The following is a 16660-nucleotide window of genomic DNA, read 5'->3' as shown; positions in this document are numbered from 1 at the left end:
TTCATGGCATTCCTACTGACATTGTTTCTGATAGGGGTCCTCAGTTCGTGGCTCGTTTTTGGCGTGCCTTTTGTGACAGGTTGGGAGTTAATTTGTCGTTCTCGTCCGGATATCATCCTGAATCTAATGGCCAGACAGAAAGGAAAAACCAGGATGTTGAGCAGTTCTTGCGTTGTTTTGTGGCAGACAATCAAGAGGGGTGGTCTGAGTTTCTGCCACTTGCTGAATTTGCTCTGAACAATCATACATCTTCTTCTGCTGGTTGTTCGCCTTTTTTTTGTTGTTCTGGGAGACATCCGTCGTTTGGGTCGTTCTCCAAGTTGGGATCTGCCGTGCCTGAGGAGGAGAATTTTTCCGGTGATTTGGAGAGAGTTTGGACGGATGTGCGTGGTAATCTTCAGGAGGCAAACAGAAAATCTAAAGACTACTTTGATAGGAAACGACAGGAGGTTTTGTTCGCTGTTGGTGACATGGTCTGGTTGTCCTCTAGGAATCTGCGGTTGAGGATTCCTTCTAAGAAATTGGGTCCCAAGTTTGTAGGGCCCTTTAAGGTGCTTCAGGTTGTCAACCAATCTGCTGTTAGGTTGGAGGTTCCTACCTCCTGGAGAATTAATCCGGTATTTCATGTCTCTCTGTTAAAAAAAGCTGTTGTGTCGGATGGTGACGCCTCTGCCTCTGTTCCTCCGGTGGTGGAGGACGGGGAATATGAAATTTCTCGCATCCTTAACTCTAGACGGTATAGAGGTAGTTTGCAGTATCTTGTGGCCTGGAAGGGTTTCTGACCCGAGGATAACTCTTGGGTGAGGTCAGATGATGTTTCCACGTCCAGACTTATCAGAGCGTTTCACAGGAGATTTCCTGATAAGCCTGGTCCTAGGGGATCCGGAGGATCCTCTTAGAAGGGGGGGTACTGTTAGAACCTTGCTCTTAGGTTTTTTCCTTTGCTGGTCACATGACCTTGTTGGCCTATTTAATCCTGCTCCGCCCTTCTGGCTTTGCTGGACTTCATTGTATAACTACTTTCTAGCTAGCCTGTGCTCTGTATCTAACTCTGTTAGTTTGATTGGTCTACGGACCTCTATGTTCTATATATTTTGTTTGTTCGTCTGTCTGCTACTATTTCTGTTAGGAGGTGTCCCATTTTCCTCCCAGTCCTTAGTACTTGTAGGGATTCCTTCCCCACATCTATAGGTCTCCGTACAGACTAGCTTAGGACTTTAGCAGGTCTGATCGCAGGATCAGGTTCCCTGTTACATCGTAGGGATTCAGCTGAGTTCTATCGTAGGGACAGATCTCCTCTTTTTCCTTAGCTCTGGTAGCAGAACATAACAACACCTTTGAGGACTGGAGTATTTGTGATGTTGAAGTTGATGTGGAGGAGAGCCCAATTAAAGGAGCATTTGATATCCGTTGAAGCACCTGCTGTTTTTGTGCCTCATCTGGAATTTGTAGCGATTGGCGTGGCCGTAAGAAAGGGATCTTATCACATTGTCCGCTAAAAGAAGTAGACATTTTAGTTTGGCTGGAAGATGGTCTTTCTTCTGCAGATGTTACTGTTGCTTTAACACCTACCCCACGGACACAACCTTTTTTCCCCATCCCAACACGCATATTCCCCTTTCCACCAGCAGCAGGCCTTTTTCCACTCATTTTGGTGGTTAACTAATTCACAACTCTGGAGTTGTTTGCACAAAAAAACAATGGATGGGAACCGAGCAGAGCTGAGTGGCCAAACTGTGGTATTAGGCCAAAACTATTGGCTGGATTAGATGCAGAAAAAAATTATATTCAATTTGCAACCTGATGGAGGTCTGTATAGATGGATTAATAGAACAAGTCCCACACACAGCTAGAAGCCCAATATTTTTTCAGAGGTAGATGCAGAAAAAAATATATTCAGTTTGCAACCTGATGGAGATCTGTATAGATGGATTAATAGAACAAGTCCCACACACAGCTAGAAGCCCAATATTTTTTCAGAGGTAGATGCAGAAAAAAATATATTCAGTTTGCAACCTGATGGAGGTCTGTATAGATGGATTAATAGAACAAGTCCCACACACAGCTAGAAGCCCAATATTTTTTCAGAGGTAGATGCAGAAAAAAATATATTCAGTTTGCAACCTGATGGAGGTCTGTATAGATGGATTAATAGAACAAGTCCCACACACAGCTAGATGCCCAATATTTTTTCAGAGGTAGATGCAGAAAAAAATATATTCAGTTTGCAACCTGATGGAGGTCTGTATAGATGGATTAATAGAACAAGTCCCACACACAGCTAGAAGCCCAATATTATTTCAGAGGTAGATGCAGAAAAAAATATATTCAGTTTGCAACCTGATGGAGGTCTGTATAGATGGATTAATAGAACAAGTCCCACACACAGCTAGAAGCCCAATATTTTTTCAGAGGTAGATGCAAAAAAAAATATATTCAGTTTGCAACCTGATGGAGGTCTGTATAGATGGATTAATAGAACAAGTCCCACACACAGCTAGAAGCCCAATATTTTTTCAGAGGTAGATGCAGAAAAAAATATATTCAGTTTGCAACCTGATGGAGGTCTGTATAGATGGATTAATAGAACAAGTCCCACACACAGCTAGAAGCCCAATATTTTTTCAGAGGTAGATGCAGAAAAAAATATATTCAGTTTGCAACCTGATGGAGGTCAGTATAGATGGACTAATACAACAAGTCCCACACACAGCTAGAAGCCCAATATTTTTTCAGAGGTAGATGCAGAAAAAAAATATATTCAGTTTGCAACCTGATGGAGGTCTGTATTAGTGTTGAGCCACCCCCGTAGTGTTCGAGTTCGGTTCGGTTCGTCGAACACCCGTGTGTTCGCTGAACTGTTCGTCGAACTGTTCGTCGAACACCTTCGAACACCGTTAAAAACAATGGCAGGCAAACAAAAACACATAGAAACACATAGAAAACACCTTCAAAGGTGTCCAAAAGCTGACAAACTGCTCAGAAGACATAACTAACACATGGAAAAGTGACAAGTACATATCGTAATGCGAAAATAAAAGAGGTGGAGGAGTAAAAGGCGGGGGAGACACAGATATAGGCATGTTATGCCCTTCTAAAATCCAAAAAGTGAGAAGCCGACACGACCAGTCAGCTCCTGCCCTTGCCACTTCCGTGTCGCCGGGTTTGTGCCAGAGCCGCGGTGAACCCTGACGGCCAGCCCCCCTCTCCCAATACTGGTGCCTGTCCGCTGGTGGGTCGAGCGAGCCCCCCTGTGGTGGAGGCAGCTCTAAGCTTTTTAATTTAAATTGTCTCTCTAATTTGAATGAATACACTTTAAATCCATTTACAAGGATCTATTGGAGGGCAAGTCTCATGCCAGCAGCCGCGCAATTCCAGCTCCAGTAGCGTCCACTAAAGCTGCTGCAGTTAAAAAGCTTTTATAAGGATCGAGCTCGGCTGTCCACCGCAAGGCATCCTAATGCCAGTCCCAGCCCCTATGCCTTGGGGTGCCTCCTGATGCTCTTCACTAAGTATCCCATGGTCCCGAATTATTTCCTTTGAAAAAATTAAGTGTCTAAACTACAGGTGGTGTAGCTTGCTTAACAGCCGGGATAATCCGCTGACTAGCAGACACTGCTACTAGGCACAAAGTATTTCCTGGGCTAGATGCAGTTAAAAATTTGTAATTAGATACTCTCGTTGGATGCTGAGAAAGCATTCCATAGAGTCTCCTGGCACGCCATATATGATTCTCTTAAAAAGCTTGGGGTAGGGGTCTAGGGGACCCTTTTATAGCCAAAATCACGGCCCTGTATCGCAATACGTCACCTAGGCTGAAGATAAATGGAACTGTAGCACCCTGAGGGCTCGGTTGCTACAGACGTATTGCACCTCACCCAGAGGTGTGATATCTCACTCTCAGGTAAGGATGGAGTGTGGATCAGGACCCGACACCTGCATGCATTACACCACATTGCCGTGGGGCAGGGCGACCAATATGCCCCTGAGATGGGCACGACAGTCCCTGTCCCTGGCTGGAGTGGGGGGAGGGAACACTGAGGAAGGGGAACCCTGTAGTGCAGGAGCAGGGAGGAAGCAGTTCCTGGGTGCATTGAGAAGGGAGTATAAAAGGTGGGCACCATCTTAGTTCAGTGCAGAGAAGTCTGAGCAGAAGTGGCAGGGAGCAGGGGCTCTGCATGAGCTCTGCTCCGGAGACGGGCCTAGTAACAGAGGCCCAGGCCTGGAAGAGGGAGAAGGAAGGAAGAGGAGCGGAGAAGGCTCCAGGAACGAGGAATGAAGGGATCCCAGGGGTGCGGACGGGCGAGTCGCCACCGCACGCCCGAATCCACCTGCGTGGAGGGGTCAGGCCAAAGGAGGAGACCGGTCCCCGAACTAGTGGAGGCAGGAAACGACCCTCAGCTAGAAACCGGAGGCCCTGACATTTTATGTGGCGCAGCCCCTCGCTACACCCGCTAGGAAGGCACCACATAGGGTCAGGGAAACTGGCGCCAAGTTTACCAAGAGGAGGCCAGAGGCAGCCGGACAGAAGTGTTGGTAAGAAAGGCCAGACAAAGGACACACAAAGGGGGTCCTGTGAAGTGCTCCAAAGTTATCTGGGAGTTGTCTGAGCCCCTCACCTGGTGAGCACAGTACGACGTGGGCAGCCGTTACCTGCAGACGTGGTCTGGATAATAAGAACTGTGAGTAAAGGCCCTGGACTGCATCACTGACTCCGTGTCGTTACTGCTGCTGCCCTGCACCATCACCCCCATCCTCCACATACACTGCCCTGAGGCTATACTCCTCCCGTGGGGAGTTATGCTACGCTCTGCTGCACCCACAACACCAGCCTCAGCGGTCTGCCCTGGAGCGGCGGTTCACTCTGACCGCAATCCACGGGTGGCGTAGTCGGACATTTAAACATCAAAACCACATAAATAGTTCCGCCACTGGTTTGACCGCCCTGAGCCACGGAACCGGGTTGCCGCCACGGAGACTACAACCACCAGCATCCACCAAAAAGGGTCCGGCTCCGGGTGTCCCAAGGCCCAGGGGGCGCGTCAGAACATTTTCATCACCTTTCACAATCACCAATGGGACAAGGCTGGGATGTTCTCTGTCCCCTCTCTTATACATCCTAGTGACGGAGCACCTGCTCTCATCAATTCGCCATAACCCCAATATTAGGTGGATTGAGGTGGGAGGCACCGAGTACAAGTGCTCTCTATTTGCTGATGATGTCCTAGTATATATCACTCAATCACATATATCCATCCCTGCTGTTATGGCTGAAATAGATCACTTTGTTACATGGTCAAATTTTAAAATCAATGCAGCGAAGTCTGAGGCCCTCGATGTCTCCCTCCCCAAATCCATATAGGATTCCATCCAGTCCAACTTTCCATTTGCCTGTCCCTCACAGGGTATCAAATACTTAGGAATTCCTATTCATAGAGACCTCTCCCATCTATGTTATCTTAATTTTGTGCCCTTTATTGAACAACTCCATACAGACCACGGTTGGCAAGTTAGAACTGTAAGATTCACTACGTGAACCGCTGGTGTTTTGTGGAAAAGCACATGTACACTGCGTTCCAAATTATTATGCAAAAAGTGTTTAGGAGTGATAAGGGAAGAATTTGTTTGTTTGTCAGTTAAACTCATTGATGTTGATGTGTGTCAGGGCTCTTTATATCACTGTAAGCAATTGCAGACACGTGTGCTAATTAGTTTGGCAGGTGTGTCCAATGAAAGGCAAGACTACTTAAGAAGGCTCTCTCACATTATTAAGCAGCCTACATTTTCTGCCAAAATGGGAAGAAAAAGGATGTGTCGGCTGCTGAGAAGCAACAAATTGTGGAGTGTTTAGGTCAAGGCATGACTACAATCAACATTGTGCGATGATCAGGATGAAGTGTCTTGGCAATCAAGAAGTATGTAGCTGATTCACAGTACACACGTGTGCGTGCTGATAAGGGCAAATTGAGGACTCTTTCCTACAGGCAATTACGTCAGGTTGAAAGAGCAGCGGCCAAAAAGCCTTGTCATAGCAGCAGACAAGTTTTTGAAGCTGCTTGTGCCTCCAACGTCCCCCGAACAACAAGATGCAGGGTCCTTCAGAGGTTTGCAGCTGTGCATACGCCATCCTGTCGACCTCCTCTATCCACTTCACACAAGCAGAAACGGCTCCATTGGGCCAAACATTACATGAAGACTGATTTCAAAACTGTTTTGTTCACGGATGAGTGCCGTGCAGCGCTCGATGGTCCAGATGGATGGAGTGGAGGATGGCTGGTTGATGGACACCCCACGCAAACACGGCTACAGCGCCAACAAGGAGGAGGTGGAGTAATGTTTTGGGCTGGAATCATGGGGAGAGAGATTGTCGGCCCCTTTAGGATCCCTGAAGGCGCTAAAGATGAACTCCATAATGTATGTGGATTTTCTCAAACAGCACTTCCTGCCATGGTTCAAGAAGAAGAACCGTGTATTTCACAGCAAGATCATTTTTCTGCATGATAATGCACCACCTCATGCTCCACATAAAACATCTGCATCTCTGGCTGATATGGGCATAAAAGGGGACAAACTTATGGTGTGACCCCCATGCTCCCCTGACCTCTACCCCATTCAGAACCTTTGGAGCATCATTAAAAGGAGTGTCTATGATGGCGGGAGGCAGTTCACATCTAAGCAACAGCTCTGGGAGGGTATTCTGTCCTCATGCAAAACAATTGAAGCAGAAACCATCCAAAACCTGACAAATTCAATGGACGAGAGAGTTCAGAAGCTCCTTTCGAACAAGGGGTCCTACGTGAAAATGTAACATCACCTAGAATAAAGTTTTGAGTTGAAAACTGTTTGATTTCCGTTTCTAACAACCTGCTAATGCTTATAATTTCAAAAATGACCATTTTTTTGGTCTTTATTAAAATGAAAAGGTTGATCGAAAAGTTTGGGGGATCTAAGAGTGTGGCAACCCAGTAGTCATGATTACTTCGAATTCTGACAATATGAGGGTCATGCTGCAGGTAGTGCAGCAAGAAGGCACTTATGTGTTTTGCGCATCTCGGAGCCCCAAAATTATTTTCCGGGCTAGATGCAGCTAAAAATTATTTTAAATTTTAAATCTGGTGAAGCTTTAGTATAGATGGCCTAATAGGATCAGTGCTGCACACTGCTACAAAGCCCAAATTATTTTCCAGTCAAGATACAGATAAACATGATTAGTAATTTGAAAGCTTAAAACGGTTGGCAGGGTGATTTTAACCAATCATCAAGCTTTTACTCTCCCCAGGATGACACAGGGGTAGAAAAGTCGTTTCGGATCCATGATTTGTTGATCTTTATGAACGTGAGTCTGTCTACATTATCAGTGGAGAGCCGCGTGCGCTTATCTGTCAGCACACCACCAGCAGCGCTGAACACACGTTCAGACAGAACGCTGGCTGCGGGGCATGACAAGATCTCCAAGGCGTAAGTGGCTAGCTCCGGCCATTTATCCAGATTGGAAGCAGAAAAAGAGCAAGGGTCCAGTGACACAGTCGTGGCTTCAATGTTTACTTGGAGATACTCCTGTAACATCGTCTCTAGGCGTTGACTATGTGTCAGACTTCTTGTCTCCTGTGGCCTTGCAAAGGATGGGCTAAAAAAGTGGTGAAATGATTCCGCAAAATTGATGTTACCAGCAGATACTGTGGTTCTGTTACGGTTTGAGTGCTGAACACTTGACGGTCCCACGGTTGGCAAGTTGGAACTGTGAGATTCACTACGTGCACCACTGGTATTTTGTGGAAAAGCACATGTAAGATTCTGCAACAGTCTCTGCTGATACTCCTGCATGCGTGCATCCCTTTCTATGGCAGGAATAATTTCTGCAAATTTACTTTTGTACCGGGGATCTAACAGTGTGGCAACCCAGTAGTCAGGATTATTTCTAATTCTCACAATTCGAGGGTCATGTTGCAGGTAGTGCAGCAAGAAGGCACTCATGTGTGTTGCGCATCCAGGAGCACCAAGTCCCTGTTGTGTTGGTGGCGAGGTAACAATCATGCTTCCTTCCTCTGTCCTCTCCCCCCAACCTCGCACAACAGAAATGTGATCAAGGTCTCCCTCATCTGATGAGTCTTCCATCAGTTCGTCCTCCACTTCTTCCTGGGCTCCTGCACCTTCCTCACTAGTTTGGCTGCTACCATGCGCCCTGGTAAAACCATCTCCCCCACCCTCACATGCCTGCCGCCTTGGTGCTGCCGACCGTCTGGACCTTGCAGATGTTAGCCCTTCCGCATACAACTCCTCCTCCTCTACTTCCTCCACCTCCTCTTGTGCCACCACCTGACTCCGAATTCTGTTTAACATGTGCTCCAGCATGTAAATCACCGGAATAGTCATGTTGATAATGGCATCGTCAGCACTAAACATCTTCGTCGCCATTTCAAAACTGTGCAGAAGGGTGCATAGGTCCCAGATCTGAGACCACTCCTCCAGCGTGATTTGCCCCACCTCTGAATCTCGTTGGCCCAGGCTATACGTCAGAACGTATTGCACCAGGGCTTGTCGGTGCTGCCACAGTCGCTGCAACATGTGCAGAGTTGAATTCCACCGGGTAGGCACATCGCATTTTAGCCGGTGAAGTGGCAGGCCCAACGACTTCTGTAGAGATGTAAGTTGCTGAGCTGCGGGATGCGAACGGCGGAAGTGAGCACACAGCGACCGTGCCCTCTGCAGAAGGCCATCTAGTCTGGGATAGTGGGCTAAAAATTGCTGGACAACCAGGTTCAACACGTGAGCCATACAAGGCACGTGTGTGACATTGCCCCGGCGAAGGGCCGCACCCAGGTTTGCAGCATTGTCGCACACGGCCTTCCCTGGTTTCAGGTCCAGTGGAGACAACCATTCATGAAATTGGTTCTCCAGAGCTGACCACAACTCCTCAGCTGTGTGACTCACATTTCCCAGACATTTCAATGTAAAAACCGCCTGATGACGTTGAGCCCTACTGCCAGCATAGTAAGGAGGTGTGCAGGATCCCTTCTGCACAATTAGAAAGCTTGTGGCATGACCAGACAGGCTTTGGGTGCAGGTGGAAGACCGAGAGGAGGTTGAGGAGGCAGAAGCAGTGGAGGAACTTTGACATAAAGAGGATTGACGCACAACTCGTGGGGACGGCAAGACTTGGACAGCAGCCCCTTGTCCTGCTGTCACCATAGTTACCCAGTGCCCAGTCAGCGACATGTAACGCCCCTGTCCATGCCTACTCGTCCAAGTGTCTGTGGTGAAATGCACCCTGTCACACACAGAGTTTCTCAAAGAAGCGGTGATGTTGTGTGCGACATGCTGGTGGAGCGCAGGCACACCTTTCTTTGAGAAGTAGTGCCGACTGGGCATCTGGTACTGGGGCACTGCGACGGACATAAGGTCTCGAAAATCCTCTGTGTCCACCAGGCGGAAAGGCAGCATTTCTGTAGCCAAGAGCTTGCAGATGGTGAAATTCAACCTCTTAGCTTTCTCATGGCTAGGAGGAAATGGTCTTTTACTTGTCCACATCTGAGGGACCGAGGGCTGGCTATTGTGCTTAGACGGGGTTGATAAGGGTGTCCCCGGCAAACTGCCGGTCTGTGAGGAAGATGCAGGCGGACATGTTAGGTTGCCTTGATCCAAAGGTGGTGCTATCGATGTCGGACAGCGCTCAACACCAGCTGGTGTTCCCACCTCCAAAGAAAATGATGACCTGCCAATCACGCTGGCTGTTGCGGGTAAAGAGGTGGCAGGTCTGAGCCCCAAAACAGGTGTGACTGCTGTCCCCCCAGTCACAGAGGATGAAGAGGCCGCGGATGCACAAGATATGGCAGACGGTGGTTGGCCCGGGCGCCTAGGCCGCATTGTAGCACACAGAGCTTCCCACTGCAACTTATGCTTCATGTCCATGTGCCGGTTCATGCATGAAGTACTCAAACTATGTATTTTTTGGCCTCTACTTAGCTTTTGCTGACAAATGTTACAGATAACACGAGTTGGGTCATCTTTATCGATCTGAAAAAATGCCCAGGCTATGCAAGGCTTAGCACCCATGCGACCTGAAGAGACACCACGACTTGTGGTGAGAGGCAGAGTTGTGTTTGAGGATGCAGTTGTTGACGTGCTTCCAGTACTACGTCTCTGTCCAGGAAGGCGCAACCTGACCTCGTCGTCACTAGCATCTTCCTCAACCTCCTCTGCTGACCTCATCTCTTGGCTGACTGTGGGTTGACAGTAAGTGGGATCTCCAACCTCATTATCATCACCCTGTGTGTTATCACACCCGTCGTCCTCAGAGCCAACCTGTTCCTGCCCTGACAAAAAACTAAAGTTGTCGCTCCAATCAGGTATTTGAGTCTTATCATCGTCTTCCTCATTGTCTCCACCAACAGGAGTTACAGTTTGGGAATGAGGGTCTACATTATGGTCAGAACCTTCTGCGTCTGGTCCTGGATCCGACTCATAAAGATTCTGGGAATCAGTGCAGATCATTTCCTCGTCTGGATTCACAGAAGCGCTGGAGTCGACCTCTGATTCCCAGGCTATAGTATGAGTAAACAGCTCTGCAGACTCAACCATCTGTTCTACCTCATACTCAGACGGGCAGTTGGAGATTTGGGAGCTGTGAGGAAGCAAGTGCGATTTGGGTGACACCTTTGAGGACTGGAGTATTTGTGATGTTGAAGTTGATGTGGAGGAGAGCCCACTTAAAGGAGCACTTGATATCCGTTGAAGCACCTGCTGTTTTTGTGCCTTATCTGGAATTTGTAGCGATTGGCGTGGCCGTAAGAAAGGGATCTTATCACATTGTCCGCTAAAAGAAGTAGACATTTTAGTTTGGCTGGAAGATGGTCTTTCTTCTGCAGATGTTACTGTTGCTTTAACACCTACCCCACGGACACAACCTTTTTTCCCCTTCCCAACACGCCTATTCCCCTTTCCACCAGCAGCAGGCCTTTTTCCACTCATTTTGGTGGTTAACTAATTCACAACTCTGGAGTTGTTTGCACAAAAAAACAATGGATGGTAACCGAGCAGAGCTGAGTGGCCAAACTGTGGTATTAGGCCAAAACTATTGGCTGGGTTAGATGCAGAAAAAAATTATATTCAATTTGCAACCTGATGGAGGTCAGTATAGATGGACTAATACAACAAGTCCCACACACAGCTAGAAGCCCAATATTTTTTCAGAGGTAGATGCAGAAAAAAATATATTCAGTTTGCAACCTGATGGAGGTCAGTATAGATGGACTAATACAACAAGTCCCACACACAGCTAGTAGCCCAATATTTTTTCAGAGGTAGATGCAGAAAAAAATATATTCAGTTTGCAACCTGATGGAGGTCAGTATAGGTGGACTAATAGAACAAGTCCCACACACTGCTAGAAGGCCAAATATTTTTTCAGAGCTAGATGCAGAAAAAAATTATATTCAGTTTGCAACCTGATGGAGGTCAGTATAGATGGATTAATAGAACAAGACCCACACACAGCTAGAAGCCCAATATTTTTTCAGCGGTAGATGCAGAAAAAAATATATTCAGTTTGCAACCTGATGGAGGTCAGTATAGATGGACTAATACAACAAGTCCCACACACAGCTAGAAGCCCAATATTTTTTCAGAGGTAGATGCAGAAAAAAATATATTCAGTTTGCAACCTGATGGAGGTCAGTATAGGTGGACTAATAGAACAAGTCATACACACTGCTAGAAGGCCAAATATTTTTTCAGAGCTAGATGCAGAAAAAAATTATATTCAGTTTGCAACCTGATGGAGGTCAGTATAGATGGATTAATAGAACAAGACCCACACACAGCTAGAAGCCCAATATTTTTCAGAGCTAGATGCAGAAAAAAATATATTCAGTTTGCAACCTGATGGAGGTCAGTATAGGTGGTCTAATAGAACAAGTCATACACACTGCTAGAAGGCCAAATATTTTTTCAGAGCTAGATGCAGAAAAAAATTATATTCAGTTTGCAACCTGATGGAGGTCAGTATAGATGGATTAATAGAACAAGACCCACACACAGCTAGAAGCCCAATATTTTTTCAGAGCTAGATGCAGAAAAATATTATATTCAGTTTGCAACCTGATGGAGGTCAGTATAGATGGATTAATAGAACAAGACCCACACACAGCTAGAAGCCCAATATTTTTTCAGAGCTAGATGCAGAAAAAAATTATATTCAGTTTGCAACTTGATGGAAGTCAGTATAGATGGATTAATAGAACAAGACCCACACACAGCTAGAAGCCCAATATTTTTTCAGAGCTAGATGCAGAAAAAAATATATTCAGTTTGCAACCTGATGGAGGTCAGTATAGATGGACTAATACAACAAGTCCCACACACAGCTAGAAGCCCAATATTTTTTCAGAGGTAGATGCAGAAAAAAATATATTCAGTTTGCAACCTGATGGAGGTCAGTATAGGTGGACTAATAGAACAAGTCCCACACACTGCTAGAAGGCCAAATATTTTTTCAGAGCTAGATGCAGAAAAAAATTATATTCAGTTTGCAACCTGATGGAGGTCAGTATAGATGGATTAATAGAACAAGACCCACACACAGCTAGAAGCCCAATATTTTTTCAGAGCTAGATGCAGAAAAAATTATATTCAGTTTGCAACCTGATGGAGGTCAGTATAGATGGATTAATAGAACAAGACCCACACACAGCTAGAAGCCCAATATTTTTTCAGAGCTAGATGCAGAAAAAAATTATATTCAGTTTGCAACATGATGGAGGTCAGTATAGATGGATTAATAGAACAAGACCCACACACAGCTAGAAGCCCAATATTTTTTCAGAGCTAGATGCAGAAAAAAATATATTCAGTTTGCAACCTGATGGAGGTCAGTATAGATGGACTAATACAACAAGTCCCACACACAGCTAGAAGCCCAATATTTTTTCAGAGGTAGATGCAGAAAAAAATATATTCAGTTTGCAACCTGATGGAGGTCAGTATAGGTGGAATAATAGAACAAGTCCCACACACTGCTAGAAGGCCAAATATTTTTTCAGAGCTAGATGCAGAAAAATTTTTTATTCAGTTTGCAACCTGATGGAGGTCAGTATAGATGGATTAATAGAACAAGACCCACACACAGCTAGAAGCCCAATATTTTTTCAGAGCTAGATGGAGAAAAAAATTATATTCAGTTTGCAACCTGATGGAGGTCAGTATAGATGGATTAATAGAACAAGACCCACACACAGCTAGAAGCCCAATATTTTTTCAGAGCTAGATGCAGAAAAAAAATATATTCAGTTTGCAACCTGATGGAGGTCAGTATAGATGGATTAATAGAACAAGACCCACACACAGCTAGAAGCCCAATATTTTTTCAGAGCTAGATGCAGAAAAAAATTAGATTCAGTTTGCAACCTGATGGAGGTCAGTATAGATGGACTAATAGAATGATGCTATGCCCAAAAGATTTTACTTCACTAGGTGCAGTAAAAAAATTGGTATTCTATACACAGGTGGTATATCTTGCAACACAGATCGGCTACTCCACTGACTAACACACTCTGCAATAGGCCAAAAAGGATTAGCTTTGCTAGATTCAGCCAAATGCTGTGAAAAAAACTTGCACAGCACTGGCACAGACCTGCCTGGCAAAAACTGATAGGAACTGATGTAACCTAGTCCTGAAAAGGACTCCAATTACAATTACTCTTTACTCCCACAACCTATCTATTTAAGAGCACAGACCTGCCTGATAAAAGTCGTAGGAAATGCTGTAACCTAGTCCTTAAAAGGACTGCAATCACAACTATTCCCTACTCCCAAGCTATCTGTATATTTGTGCGAAAATTGGCTTGAAATTAAGTATATAGGTATAGCGCACACAACAACAGCGGTGCCGTCTAACACGCAGCTGCAGCAGTGAGAAAATGGTGGCGACGGGGAAAATGGCTTGGTCTTATAGGGCAAGGACATGTGACATACACTGCCAATGACACATGCCCTTGCTTGTGTGAAAAAAAGCACTTCGCTCTGTGTGTGCGCTGCTGATAGGCTGACAGATTGCACCTCCCCACTGTAAATGCGGGAAAGAGAAAAAAAAATGGAGATCTTCATTGTTCCTGCAGAGATCCATCCACTGCCCCTCCCCCCACCCCGCTGTACACTCAATCTGCGTATTAACATTAATTTTCATCATTACTGAGAAAAAATCCAGTTATGATTTTGGTGCACGAACAGTTATCGAACATAACCTCGAACAGCCGAATTTTTCTCAAATTGTTCGTGTTCGCCGAACGGCTCGAACACCGCCCAAAACAGCTCGAATTTGAGATTGGCGAACAGTTCGAGTAGAACAACGCTCATCTCTAGTCTGTATAGATGGATTAATAGAACAAGTCCCACACACAGCTAGAAGCCCAATATTTTTTCAGAGCTAGATGCAGAAAAAAATATATTCAGTTTGCAACCTGATGGAGGTCTGTATAGATGGATTAATATAACAAGTCCCACACACAGCTAGAAGCCCAATATTTTTTCAGAGGTAGATGCAGAAAAAAATATATTCAGTTTGCAACCTGATGGAGGTCTGTATAGATGGATTAATAGAACAAGTCCCACACACAGCTAGAAGCCCAATATTTTTTCAGAGCTAGATGCAGAAAAAAATATATTCAGTTTGCAACCTGATGGAGGTCTGTATAGATGGATTAATAGAACAAGTCCCACACACAGCTAGAAGCCCAATATTTTTTCAGAGGTAGATGCAGAAAAAAATTAGATTCAGTTTGCAACCTGATGGAGGTCAGTATAGATGGACTAATAGAATGATGCTATGCCCAAAAGATTTTACTTCACTAGGTGCAGTAAAAAAATTGGTATTCTATACACAGGTGGTATATCTTGCAACACAGATCGGCTACTCCACTGACTAACACACTCTGCAATAGGCCAAAAAGGATTAGCTTTGCTAGATTCAGCCAAATGCTGTGAAAAAAACTTGCACAGCACTGGCACAGACCTGCCTGCAAAAACTGATAGGAACTGATGTAACCTAGTCCTGAAAAGGACTCCAATTACAATTACTCTTTACTCCCACATCCTATCTATTTAAGAGCACAGACCTGCCTGATAAAAGTCGTAGGAAATGCTGTAACCTAGTCCTTAAAAGGACTGCAATCACAACTATTCCCTACTCCCAAGCTATCTGTATATTTGTGCGAAAATTGGCTTGAAATTAACAAGGTATAGCGCACACAGCAACAGCGGTGCCGTCTAACACGCAGCTGCAGCAGTGAGAAAATGGTGGCGACGGGGAAAATGGCTTGGTCTTATAGGGCAAGGACATGTGACATACACTGCCAATGACACATGCCCTTGCTTGTGTGAAAAAAAGCACTTCACTCCGTGTGTGCGCTGCTGATAGGCTGACAGATTGCACCTCCCCACTGTAAATGCGGGAAAGAGAAAAAAAAATGGAGATCTTCATTGTTCCTGCAGAGATCCATCCACTGCCCCTCCCCCCACCCCGCTGTACACTCAAACTGCGTATTAACATTAATTTTCATCATTACTGAGAAAAAATCCAGTTATGATTTTGGTGCACGAACAGTTATCGAACATAACCTCAAACAGCCGAATTTTTCTCAAATTGTTCGTGTTCGCCGAACGGCTCGAACACCGCCCAAAACAGCTCAAATTTGAGATTGGCGAACAGTTCGAGTAGAACAACGCTCATCTCTAGTCTGTATAGATGGATTAATAGAACAAGTCCCACACACAGCTAGAAGCCCAATATTTTTTCAGAGCTAGATGCAGAAAAAAATATATTCAGTTTGCAACCTGATGGAGGTCTGTATAGATGGATTAATAGAACAAGTCCCACACACAGCTAGAAGCCCAATATTTTTTCAGAGGTAGATGCAGAAAAAAATATATTCAGTTTGCAACCTGATGGAGGTCTGTATAGATGGATTAATAGAACAAGTCCCACACACAGCTAGAAGCCCAATATTTTTTCAGAGCTAGATGCAGAAAAAAATATATTCAGTTTGCAACCTGATGGAGGTCTGTATAGATGGATTAATAGAACAAGTCCCACACACAGCTAGAAGCCCAATATTTTTTCAGAGGTAGATGCAGAAAAAAATTAGATTCAGTTTGCAACCTGATGGAGGTCAGTATAGATGGACTAATAGAATGATGCTATGCCCAAAAGATTTTACTTCACTAGGTGCAGTAAAAAAATTGGTATTCTATACACAGGTGGTATATCTTGCAACACAGATCGGCTACTCCACTGACTAACACACTCTGCAATAGGCCAAAAAGGATTAGCTTTGCTAGATTCAGCCAAATGCTGTGAAAAAAACTTGCACAGCACTGGCACAGACCTGCCTGGCAAAAACTGATAGGAACTGATGTAACCTAGTCCTGAAAAGGACTCCAATTACAATTACTCTTTACTCCCACAACCTATCTATTTAAGAGCACAGACCTGCCTGATAAAAGTCGTAGGAAATGCTGTAACCTAGTCCTTAAAAGGACTGCAATCACAACTATTCCCTACTCCCAAGCTATCTGTATATTTGTGCGAAAATTGGCTTGAAATTAACAAGGTATAGCGCACACAGCAACAGCGGTGCCGTCTAACACGCAGCTGCAGCAGTGAGAAAAT

This window comes from Phyllobates terribilis, unplaced genomic scaffold (genome assembly GCF_046119375.1).
Source record: "Phyllobates terribilis strain yellow unplaced genomic scaffold, ASM4611937v1 Scaffold_3__8_contigs__length_932513732, whole genome shotgun sequence".
NCBI classification, from domain to species: domain Eukaryota; kingdom Metazoa; phylum Chordata; class Amphibia; order Anura; family Dendrobatidae; genus Phyllobates; species Phyllobates terribilis.
This window is presented reverse-complemented; position numbering follows the sequence as displayed.